Source organism: Cetorhinus maximus, chromosome 4 (genome assembly GCF_964194155.1).
Source record: "Cetorhinus maximus chromosome 4, sCetMax3.hap1.1, whole genome shotgun sequence".
In the NCBI taxonomy this organism is placed as follows: domain Eukaryota; kingdom Metazoa; phylum Chordata; class Chondrichthyes; order Lamniformes; family Cetorhinidae; genus Cetorhinus; species Cetorhinus maximus.
Window position 1 is genome coordinate 20,866,075 of NC_135882.1, and position 12,594 is coordinate 20,878,668.

Consider the following 12,594-nt stretch of genomic DNA (forward strand, 5'->3'; position numbering starts at 1 on the left):
ACCGTGAATGCCCTTTTAAATCACATGGTTTAGTTTTAAAGATTTGAGTTCAACGTGTCGTGGGAGTGAGATTTTTTTTTGTGTGTGAAATCACGTATAGCGTATTAGACTCTGGTAAGGATCCTGAAGCTCAAGCTTTAGAGGGGATAAAGTGCACTTGACCTAATGTAAAGGCAGAGATTGTGATTATTCTAAGTTTGCAATCTGCATTAAAATAAGTTATTAAAGTAAATATGCACAACTTGTTGAATGTTCACAAAACTGTAATAATTTTATGTATGGGAGGATTTTTATGTATAGAAACACAGTTAAACTTAACTGATCATTCACCTTAGAGCAGCAATAGTTTAAATCTCTTTCAAGAAATATGCAGTTCCAAATTACATCTTTGCAGTTTCTTGCACCTTTTCAGAGTGTATGAAGTAACGTATTACTGGATGAATTTTAATCACCATGTACCTGGAGAGTTGTGCTTATGGTGATTACTTGCATTACAGTGAAGTTGTAGAGGACTGTGCATAGGTTCAAACAGCCCCTGACTGCTGCTGATGTGATTTTATTTTGAATGAACGAAGAGGACTGTTAGGCTAAGCAACTCCTTTCAGTCTTTAGTGTTAAGAACAACTATTTTTACTTTCAAAGCTTATTGTTTTTTGGCTGGCTTTCATGCCACTATCGTTCTACTTCCGAGTAATTTGCTGCAATGCAAATTTCATCAGTGATTTGCATATTGTATACTGCCTTTTTGGCATTGGGTCAGTACTGAAGAGGATGTGGCACTAATACTAAAGGCAAGTGCATACAGGTCTAAGGGTTTTGGCAGTGGGTTGTGAAGTATTACACATTTTTGTGGAGGAGGATCTGTGTTGTATTCTAGAAGATGGAGGAAGAGTTTGTCTAATGTTCATTCCAGACATCTGGATTAATTATGTCAAACTTCTTATCCTATTTCTCCAAGTAGTTTGTTGTTTAAGATGGCCATGCTTTTGTGCAGAGTGTGGGTTCAACAAGTTATTTTTTAATTAGGCAGTATTTTCCAGGTAGGTACAGATTTTTTCATTTTTATCTTCCTCTTCCTTAGAGTTGATTTGTTCCAGCAACAGCCTATATAACAAAGCATTTATTTTTGCTAGTTTTCAGATATACAAAAAAAGGCATTGCACAGCAAAGTCAAACATAGTATCCTTTGGTTGATGCAAAATATTGTAGAAAGGAAAATTTAGCTCAGTGCAATCAAGATTCTGTCAGCTCTTATGGTGAGATATGATATGCTGGCATGTTTGTAGGTATTGGATTGTCTTGTGTGGATATTGCTAGACCGTTTTACTGGTTCCCTCTTTTCAAATGCATGCTTGTGGCCTCAAGACACTTGAGAAAAAATTCTCAAGGGTTGTTAGACAGCATTGTATGATTTTTGAAAAGGTTGAAGGAGTAATACTTCAGTGAGTAAATTTTGCCAGTACTGAATCATTTAAACCTAGGAAATCTCCAGGTTTGACATCAGCCTTACCCTGGGTCTCTGCTGATCTTTAAGGGCAGTAGAGGCACTAAAATTGGGCGTATTGCTTGAAGTAATGGAGGTAAAAGTTAGCTCTTGTTCCTATTCTGGTTATAATTGCTTTCTGTTGATGCAGAAATTGCAAAGGTGTGAGGGCAGAATTAGATTTGACTATTGTGGTCCTGTACAGTTTGACAGTCATTACCTGGCTTACACACGAGGGACAGCAACTTGTTTGTAGTACTGCATGGCATGCATGTCTGTGAACCCATACTTATGAAAGAGTTGTTTACTTCAGGAAAGGATCAGCAGGGTGAGAAAATTAAGGAAGGAAAGAAAGACTGAAGCAGAAATGAGAATGAAATGAATGAAAGAGAATAAAGGGACAGATTAGGATAAGAGTGCATGACGGGTTATAGATAAGCATTTCTCTGCTACTCTCAAGTTACAAAGTTGACATTGTCACTGAACAAGGTCATGTAAGTTTGGTATTTAATATTTTAAATATGATTTTAAAGTAATTTTTCCAGCATAATCTTTGAGTTGTCAGTTCAGGTTCTTGAATCAGTAATGAGATGAGAAATACATGTCAGTACAAGGCAATTGGGTGTGTTCTCTTTGTTTCTATAATCATACTAGGTCCTGTGCATGAAGAATTATAATTGAGAATGGGGGGTTGGGGCAGGGGTGGATGGGGACGTGACTGACATGCTTCAAACATATGTGCCCTTGTGTACTGTAGTCCATTAACTGCAGTGTTTGTTAGCTGTCTTGTACATTTGGCAGGTAAGAGTTCATGGCATTACAGTAGCACCATTGATGGTACAAATATTTTAGCACCTCTGTAATGTCTAAAACTTCATAGCAGTCTGCCAAAAGTCTTTACCAACAGTTGCAGAGAAGTCAAGCAGTTGCAGTTGATAAACATTTTGTTTCAGTCAGCTCTAGAGAAAGTTGAAACCAAGGAAACTAATTGCCTCTTGACGTGTATCTTCATCTGTAGTTGAGGAACCTGTTAATTTGAATTGTTTAAGAAATTGCTGTGAATCAACAGGGATAAACTTTGTTCACTTTGCTTAATGGGTTAAAATCTCTGATAGGTATGCCTCTTGATGTTTGTGGGGATCCTTTGAGGTGTTGGACCTGTCTTGGGTGAGAGTGCTGGTAACTGTTCAATAAGATTGTAAAATGACCTAATCTTTTTCTGTGAAATCTTGCTCATGATTTATTAGTTAGCTTAGTGATGTTTACACAGAAGCTATTCAGTCATGAAGACTTTTTTCTTAACTAGGAGGAGGCACAAGTAAAATATTGAAAGTAATACTGGTTTTCATTCCTGCAGGTTTTCTTCAAAACACATCCCTTTGGATGCAGCATTAGTAGTCAAACCTCGTGTGTGCGCAGATAAATTGCTTTTCTTGAGGTTCTAGAGCCACTGTGTTTATCACTTTAGAAAATGGTCCTCATTCTGAGTACATTTGACACTCCTTTCTGATTGGATAGTGCCTTATTTTTACTAATTTTATTTACTTCCAATTTTGCATTTTATCATCACTTCAGGTTTACATCACCTTCAGTGCACTAGAACATTGGATGGGGTGAAATACTTAACTCTGTCTTGAGGGGTTAATTGTATTTTTTCAGTCTATATTAAATGTGTGCAAATGGAGAAATGTGGAGCAGTGACAGATAGATTGCACCTTGAAACCATACAGCTGATGTCATACACTGGAAATGCGCAACATAAACTTAATGTAGATCTGTGCTTTTTTGTGCTATCCAGTTTTCCTACAGTTTGATCAAAAGGGTGCTATTGCCTTTAGCCTCCAGTGAAGAGACTAATCAAATCCTGCATAATTGTGATTCTTGAAGGCCTGACACCGCATGTATAAGGATGCTGCATGTCCGAGGATATTTTCTGTAAACGTTTTATTGTGGGAGGATTCTCTTCTGTCTAACTGAAAAGATTACTCGATAAATTTACTATAGAAACTGGTAATGAATTATCCATAACTATAACCATTGTAGCCAGGCACTATAAACTGCATAGTAGCCAAGAATTTGTACACTACCTCATACGAATGTATATGTTGGAGGATATTGTAGTTTATCTAATATCAACTATTTCCTTTCTCTGATTTAATGGTGATTTTGGTGCAAAACAGTTAAATTTTTACAGATTTTTTGCTATTCTAAAAAGCTGCATGATATCAAGGGTGAAATATCGTTTCTTTGTATTTGTTCTTGTGTTCTTTCTGGTAAATTGTAAGTGAATATATGCATCATAAAACTTGCAACATTATGGAAAATTGCTCTGGATTGTTGTCATGAATGCCATTGACCTACGAAACAGAATCCTAGAATTTGTTTGGAAAGGGTTGAGCTTCAGTTGTTCGTGGCAGGAAGTCAGCAGTAAGTGGAAACTGTTGAATGAATTTGCAAGTTAGCACTGGGTTGTTATCCATAAGTGGGAGTGGCTAAGGAAATTGCTTTTGTTGATCCTCACAACAGCATTTTTAATTTGAGTTCTGATGCAGTGTCCCACCCAAAACATGAACCTTTGTTTCTTTTTGGATTTGAAGTGACCTACTGTGCAATTTTTAAAAATTCTTTCATGGGATGTGGGCGTCATTGGCTAGGCCAGCTTTTGTTACCCATCCCTAATTGCCCTTGAGAAGGTGGGGGTGGTGAGTCGCTGCCCTGAACCGCTGCAGTGCATCTGGTATAGGTACACCCACAGTTCTGTTAGGAAAGGAGTTCCAGGATTTTGACTGAAGGAATGGCAATATAGTTCCAAATCAGGATGGCCTGTGGCTTGGAGGGGAACTTGCAGGTGGTGGTGTTCGCATGCATCTGCTGCCCTTGTCCTTCTAGGTGGTAGAGGTCGCAAGTTTGGAAGGTGCTCTCGAAGGAGTATTGGTGAGTTGCTGCAGTGCATCTTCTAGAGGGTACACACTGCTGTCACTGTGCATCAGTGGTGGAGGGGGTGCCAATCAAAAGGGCTGCTTTGTCCTGGATGGTTTCGAATTTCTTGTTTTTGGAGCTGCACTCATCCAGGCAAGTGGGGAGTATTCCATCACACTCCTGAATTCTGCCTTGTAGATGGTGGACAGGCTTTGCCGAGTCAGGAGATGAGTTATTTGCTGCAGAATTCCTAGCCTCTGACCTGTTCTTGTAGCCACAGTATTTATATGGCTAGTCCAGTTCAGCTCTAGTGAACATCCCAACTTCTGATCTTATGCTACAGGGAGAGAGGTTCACTGATTTTTTTTGGGGAAAAATATACTTTATTCATAAAATATCTGAAAGAACATTACAAAACATTTCAAAATGGACATCACAAAAAGTGCAATTATATTCAAATTTTCCACATGGATCATGAAGTGCTTCAATACAATCAATGAATATTACTGTCATTATAGACAGTCAGACAGTGCAATGTTGTTGGAGTTATCCACATACTTTAATCTTGCACTCCGAGATGCTTCAATACAATTATGATACATTTAGTATTCACTACATACATTCATTGTGAGTCGTACCGCCTGAGGGGTCTATACAATTCCCAGCCCCTCGGTGCACTATGGCAGAAAGGTCTTAGACAGCGACCTTTCCCCATTGCACCTTTGCGGCAGCTGCCCTAAGCTTTAGCGCGTCCCTCAGCATGTAGTCCTGGACCGTGGAATGTGCCAGTCTGCAACACTCGGTCGGGGACAACTCTTTGCACTGGAAGACCAACAAGTTTCGGGCAGACCAAAGAGCATCTTTCACCAAGTTGTTGATCCTCCAGCTGCAGTTGATGTTTGTCATGGTGTGTGTCCCTGGGAACAGCCCGTAGAGCACAGAGTCCTGTGTCACAGAACTGCTCGGGATGAACCTCGATAAAAACCTCTGCATCTCACTCCAGATCTTCTTTGCAAAGGCACATTCCACAAAGAGGTGAACAGTGGTCTCTTCCCCACCACAGATGCCTCGAGAGCGGTTCATTAATGAAGCAGCTGAAGATGGTTGGACCTAGGGCACTGCCCTGAGGAGCTCCTGCTGAGATGATTAGCCTCCAAGAACCTGCCCTTTTCCTTTGTGCTAGATATCATTCCAGCCAATGGAGAGTTTTTCTCCTGATTTCCATTGACTTCAATTTTACCAGGACTTCTTGACGTCATGCTTGATTAAAATGGTGCCTTGCTGTTAAGGGCAGTCATTCTTGCTTCATCTCTAGAATTCAGCTCTTTTGTCCATGTTCTGAACAAGGTTGTATAATGAGGTCTGGAGTGAGGGGTGATGGTGGAACCCAGAGTATCAGTGAGCAGGTTATTAGTGAGTACGTGCTTGATTGCACTATTGGACAATGTCTTTCAGCACTTTTGTACCGATTGAGTGTATGGGGTGGGTAATTGACCGGATTGGATTTGTCCTCTTTATGTTCAGGACACACCTGGGCAATTTTACAGCTTGTCGAGTAGATGCCAGTGTTGTAGCTGTATTGGACCAACTTGGCTAGAGGCATAACTAGTTATGGAAAACAGGTCTTCAGCACTGCAGCCAGATTGTTGTTGGAACTGATACAGCAGAGGGTATCTGGTGCACTCAGACATTTCTTGATAACGGGTGGAGTAAATTGACTGCAGACTGGCTTCTGTGGCGGGCTGTGATGAATCACCTACTTGGTACTTCTGTCTGAAGTTGGTTACAAATGCTTTGGCCTTGTCGTCTTGCATTTATGCACTCATTACTGTAAATTGTTAATTGCCATGTTAATTACCACAAACCATTAATGTCATTACCATCAACTGATATTAAATACTGATTGCCCTTTTTTTGGAAAGAATCATTTATTAAGAACCAATGTAAACTGAATTTTTTCAATTAGATATATGTATAAGTTAATTTCATATCAAAGGCTACAAGGTATTTGAAATATAGGTGCTTGTCACAACTATATAAATTTGAAAACTAACATTTTTTTCAAACTGCCATCATTGAGAAAAAGATGCAATTTATAAATGCTTGATCTGTAATGGATTGCTGTACATTGTAAATTTGCCACATATGTAGGACAGATCAACAGATATTTATTGTACTGTTATTGACTTGATATAAGTTGTGAATTGTTCAACCATCCAGTGTATTTTTTTGCCCCCTGGGCTCCTATTGCAGTTACCAACCGATGACCATTTATGTTTAAAAATGGCGGCAAAGCAGTTTGGTGGTTTTGCATACATAACCAGAGATGGTGGGGTCTCTGGTTTGAGCATGTGAAACTTGTGCTGCTGGAGTTTTGTCAGGAAGAGACAATGGATGTAGATGAGAGGCTTCCCAACAAGGGCAGGGAGTCACCTCCCTTCCATTGCAAGGAATATCAGCAGTAGGAAAATATTCTTGACGGCTTTATGTACTTCATGCTTTTGCTTATAATATAAAGTTAAGCACATTTATAATATTTATACAGATGTGGAAGAGCTTTTCACAAGTTATCTGTTCTTAATGTAAAATATGTTTTGTTCTGAGAATATTTTTACCTTCTGCCCGAAGCAATCGCAGGCTTTCTATATAAGGAATTCAGTAACTGTGAAATCTAAGCCCTGCAAATGTTTTAAAATAGGACCAGTCCTTAATGATCTACACTTAAGGTACACTTTCTGGATGTTGATTTTGCACTTACAGCAATTGGTATTTATTTCTGATTTTTTTTTCTATTATTTTCCTAACAAGAAAAAGCATGCCATTAAGGTTTGGAATTTGTTATTAATCAGTCTGATCACTGACAAACATTTTCCTCCCCTCATGCATTATATTCCTATTAGATGTATAGGTTGGGAGATATAAAAGTTGCTGGCAATGCACAGAGCAATGAACATCTGGATGAAGAGCCCCTGCTGAAAGGGTAACGTTAAAGATTAGTCCTATTTTAAGCAGTTTGTAGGGCTTAGAATTTCCCAACTGCAGGATCCCATATATGGAAGGCATGCCATAGCCTCAGGCAGAAGGTAGAAATATTGAAAGGAAGTGTGCAGAATATAAAATTATTTTCGATTTGTGTTTTTTAAGTTTAATAAGTATTTCAGTCTTAAGGAATCATTATTCAGCTAAATAATGAATCTGCCACATAACTAGCAAAATCCCTGTTTGGGCTCTCATGATATGCCTCCAAGTCTTTACATTGCTGTTAATGACAATGAAACTTTTTGACAGTTCATTAAATGTGTACTTTTACAAGTGTTTCAAATAAAGATAGTAGTTGGTTTGGTTGGTTATAGGGCTGAAATTAAGGGATTCCGATGATGTCATGCACCACAAGAACAAAGCTGATCTGAATCCTGTGGGTTTAAATGATTCAAGCCAGCTGTTAAATAATAGGAGACTGCCTGTACTGTAAGAGATAGGCATGCATTGGGTCTCGTCTTTCGATTATCTTGCTGTCCACAGTTTCCTGGGATAGTGTTTGTAAATTCCATTATTACTATTCAACCACTGTTTAGTTACAGTTTGAATCACTGCCTGATTTTTACTGATCTTTTGCAGAACTCAGATGTTGCCACTGAAATAATGCTAGATAACCCTTCTGTACTCTTAGCCTAGCAGCAGATATAAGGCAACATGACCACCTTCAGGTTTCTCTCCAAGCCCACATCTTCCTGACTTGGAACTATATCGCTGTTCCATCACAGTCGCTGGGTCAAAATCTTGGATTCCCTTCTTAACAGCAATGTGGATGTACCTACACCACATGGACTGCAGCGGTTCAAGAAGGTGGCTGACATCATAAGGTGCCGCCACATGGCATAATTGTAACTGACAGTAGTCTGGGAAACTCAAGGTTTTGAAAACGCTGGATCTTCTGAAGTTTGACTCCTAACCTCTTCTGGAGGACGCCCGTCGCAGTGATCAACCCTGCCGAGATTGAGGTGCTGGGGCTCACGGTCCCGAAATCCGGCTCCGGAGGCCAGAGCTCGGCAGGCAAACCTTGCTGCCCAAAGCAATTGCAGACCCTGTCAGGAGGACGACGACAGCGGAACCCTTGCTGAGTACAATGTCTTCAACTCCTGGAGAGCCCCCATTGCAAGTTTCAACAGATTAGAGTTGGAACTGCTGAGTTTGCCACCTTCAACAAGCTGATAATATATTGTTCATGACTCATAGGTTTTACTGTGTGTATCAAAAAAAAAGGTGGCTTGTGACCACCAGCTCGAGCAATTAGGGGTGGGCAACCCTAGGGCTGGCCTAGTCAGTGACACCCACATCCCATGAAAGAATAAATTTTAAAAAGTGTGAACCTGGAAATGAATGTTAGTAGGTTCACAAAATAATTATACACACAGAAGACTACTTAACCCATCCTCCATCCAGAATGACCTAAACTCCCTTGTTACGGCATCCAGTTGGTTTCTAAATGATTCGAGGTTTTGCCTCCACTGCTGTATCTGGGGAGTCCTATCCAAATATTGATCACTGTTGTGCGAAGAAGAATTTTGTAAATATGTTATTTACTAGTTTGAACTTATGCCTGTGTGTCCTGCTATCATAGTTTACTCTAATTTTCAGAATTTACCACATTCCGTATTGCTTACTATCTTGCATATTTCTAAGATCGTTTCTCAGTCACCAACTATCTAGACTGAGGTTGTTCACGTTCTGGAATGTCTCTTTTGTGTTTCAGCGATCCGCAATGGAACGCAGCACTGAAGTGTGGCCTGACTAATATGGCTTGTGTACCTGGTCATCATTTCCTCTGATTTGCATTTGACTGTCTGGGCTATGCAATTCAGCATTTATTAGCTTTGCTCGGTTGTTGCTCCAAATTCTTTGGATGTTTTTGGAATCAAGTCCATTAAAACGTTGGGTCTCTTTGAACATCGTTCTGAGCAATTCACCACTGTTTATGGATTAGCCAAATGCTGGGGATATTGAGAACAACTTCAATCTCTAGTCAGTAATTTGCACATTATGGGACTTTCAGGTTGGCTATTGGGTTGCAAACAGAAGCGGAAACTCTACATTTTGCTTTCCTACATCAGGGGTATTGATGTCAGTTGTAGCACCCATACAATTGCCTTATTGACAATGGGCTGATGTTGAAGATCTCATCTGTATAATTTAGATACTCAATGGCAAAGCTTGCTGCGCAATCAGGCAACTGTTCTCTATTGTTAAAAGTATAACACTCTAAATGTATAGTTGTACAACAGTGCCATCGGGCAGATTAAATCTCCCTGGCAGATGCTTATTTGACATTAAATGTCATAAAGCTGTTTGTAATTTTGGAAGCGTTGTGATTTTAGAAATAGCTGTGATGAGTGTTTCCAGTACGATGCATGGCAATTGAATTCGGTTCACAGCATTAAATATCACAACAGTTCAGTTTGTGATGCAACTTGAATTAAGGGCATGATGTGTATACGGCTATATTTCAGGATTATTGGGCATTGCATTTCTCCCAAGGAAATGGGTGTTTACAAGCTGAACGTAAATGTTTCAATACCAAAGTGCTGACATTTTTCAGAATTCATTATATAACTACAATGCTCTCACACAGCACCTAATGTAATATTTCTCACCACCATTTACTCAATTTGCAGTTAAATTTGATTAATCACAATGACTTGTCAAGCTGTGACCTAGAAAATATGTTTGCTTCTCCTAAGTTGTTTTTCTACTTCCTGCTCCCCTATGTTTGCTTTGTTAATAGATCTATAGTTAGGTAAGTACTCTTCCTTGGTGGCAAATGACTGCAATTAGCTTTATAGTTCCGCCTAATGCACATCACAGAACCAGTTGTACGTGAGGCATGTGCAACGTTTTACGCCCTGCATAGATTGCCAGACCAAAAAAACCTGATAGCTGAACAAAATACTCATGGGGGAGGTGGGTAGAAATGCTTTAGTGGACAAATACACTGCAATTGTAAATACTGAGAAATGTCTGTACATTTTTTCTGAAAGTTTGAAGTTAAAATGTACAATTCCATTTAGCATGTTTACAGTTTCAATATTGGCATACAAGTCATGAACTACAAATAGTAAAGAACAAGTACTGTACTGATCCAATTCAACTTGAATGTTAAAAGCAAACAAAATGTAAAGCTCTTGCTGGAGAAAAAACCTCTGAAAAATGTTAAGTTGAAAGAAAATTCTGTGTTTCTACCTGTATAACAGCTTTCCTTATTCATTCATGGGATGTGGGTGTCGCTGGCTAAGCCAGACTTTATTGCTCATCCCTAATTGCCCTTGAGAAGGTGGTGGTGATCAGCTTTGAACTGCTGCACTCCATGTGTTGTAGGTACACCCACAGTGCTGATAGGAAGGGTGTTCCAAGATTTTGACCCAATGACAGTGAAGGAACAGCAATATATTTCCAAGTCAGGATGGCGAGTGGCTTGGAAAAGAACTTCCAGGTGGTGGTGTTCCGCTGTTTCTGCTGCCCTTGTTCTTCTAGATGGTAGCAGGTCATGGGTTTGGAAGGTGCTGCTTGAGGCGCCTTGGTGAGCTCCTGCAGTGCATCTTGTAGATGGTGCACACTGCTGCTACTGTGCGTTGGTGGTGGAAGGCGTGCATGTTTGTGGATAGGATGCCAATCAGGTGGACTGGCTTGTTTTAGATGGTGTCAAGCTTCTAGTGTGTTGTTAGAGCTGTACTTATCCGGGCAAGTGGAGAGTATTCCATCACATTCCTGACTTGTGCCTTGTAAATGGTGGACAGCCTTCGGGGAGTCAGGGGGTGAGTTACTCGGAGCAGGATTCCTAGCTTCTGACCTGCTCTTGTAGCCACCGTATTTATATGGCTAGTCCATTTCAGTTTCTGGTCAATGGTAACCCCCAGGATGTTGATAGTGGGGGATTCAGCAATGGTAATGTCATTGAATGTCAAGAGGCGATGGTTAGATTCTCTCTTGTTGGAATTGGCCATTGGCTGGCACTTGTGTGGTGCGAATGTTACTTGCCACTTGTCATCCCAAGCTCTTTCTGCCCTTCAATGCACAGAATTATACTGTATGATCACATTGATGGAGGAGAAGTGAACCAAATACAGATTCACACTATTCATTGAATTTCTGATTCAGCACAGAGCAGAGATAATATGCTTTTTGGGTTGGAACAATGATTGAAACGTGGTTAAGTCAGTCAGCAGGTTTATCCAGTCAGTAGTTGAACCTTATACATGAGGAAGGTCGTAGGTTCAATTTCTGGTCTTGGCTAAAATAGCCGATTGGTGTTAGGAATGCTACAGCTTGCCTCAACACCCCTGGGCTTTTTTTTGGAGGGGCGGGGGGGACTGTGGAGAGAGAAGCAGGGTTAATTCTATTGATTGTAATCTGGTTATCTGTGCTGAAAATGCACGTTTGTGGAAATTGGGTGAATGCATTAATTGCGAAACCTGCAGTAGCTCACTAACCCATTGGCTTTCACATATGAATAATGGCAATTTGGTTGACTAACTAGATGGTACCTAGCCCCAGGCAAGGTGAAGGGAGAAAATTGGCAGAAGGGGAAAAAAAGTGAGCAGTTCACATCGTGAAATGAAACAAAGGTGATTTGAGCTGGATGGCCTAATGGGCTTTTTCCTGTTCTTGTATTCCTAAGTTAATACTCTGCACTATTAATTTCATTATAAAGCTCATGTATCTCAAATCAAGGAAGTTCTTGTGCAATAATCAAGTTTAGAATGTTGAGGGGAAATCAGATTGACGTCTTTAAAATTATAAAGGGTGTTTGACAGGGTAAATAAAGAGGAGCTATTTCCAATGGTTGGGAAATCCAAACAGTGATTTTAATCTTAATCTTGGAATACACCATTCAGAGTGAATTTATGAAACACTTTCTCACAAAGGATAGTGGAAATCTGGAATGTTCTCCTCCAAAAGCTGTGGATTCTAGGTCAATTGAAATTTTAAGACCAAGATTGATAGACATCTGTTTGGTGAAGGTGTGAAGAGATTTGGAAGAAAGATGGGTAAATGGAGTTCAGCTACAGGTCAACCATCATTTAATAGAATGGCTAAACAGACTTGAGGAGCTGAATGGCTGACTCCTTTTCCCATGTCCCTGCTTGAGAAACCAGCTACAAACAACAAAAATCTGGAAACACGTGTTTACAGCAAAC

General features: G+C 40.0%; 2 protein-coding genes across 7 annotated transcripts in view; one reads left to right on the plus strand and one right to left on the minus strand.

The window, feature by feature from the left end:
• Nucleotides 1–12,594, minus strand: part of LOC144679535 (sperm-associated antigen 1-like) — a 503,898-nt gene that overhangs the window by 300,643 nt on the left and 190,661 nt on the right. The gene's annotated exons all lie outside the window — the stretch shown is intronic.
• The window catches only part of rnf19a (ring finger protein 19A, RBR E3 ubiquitin protein ligase), a 68,467-nt gene that overhangs the window by 777 nt on the left and 55,096 nt on the right, over nucleotides 1–12,594 (plus strand). The gene's annotated exons all lie outside the window — the stretch shown is intronic.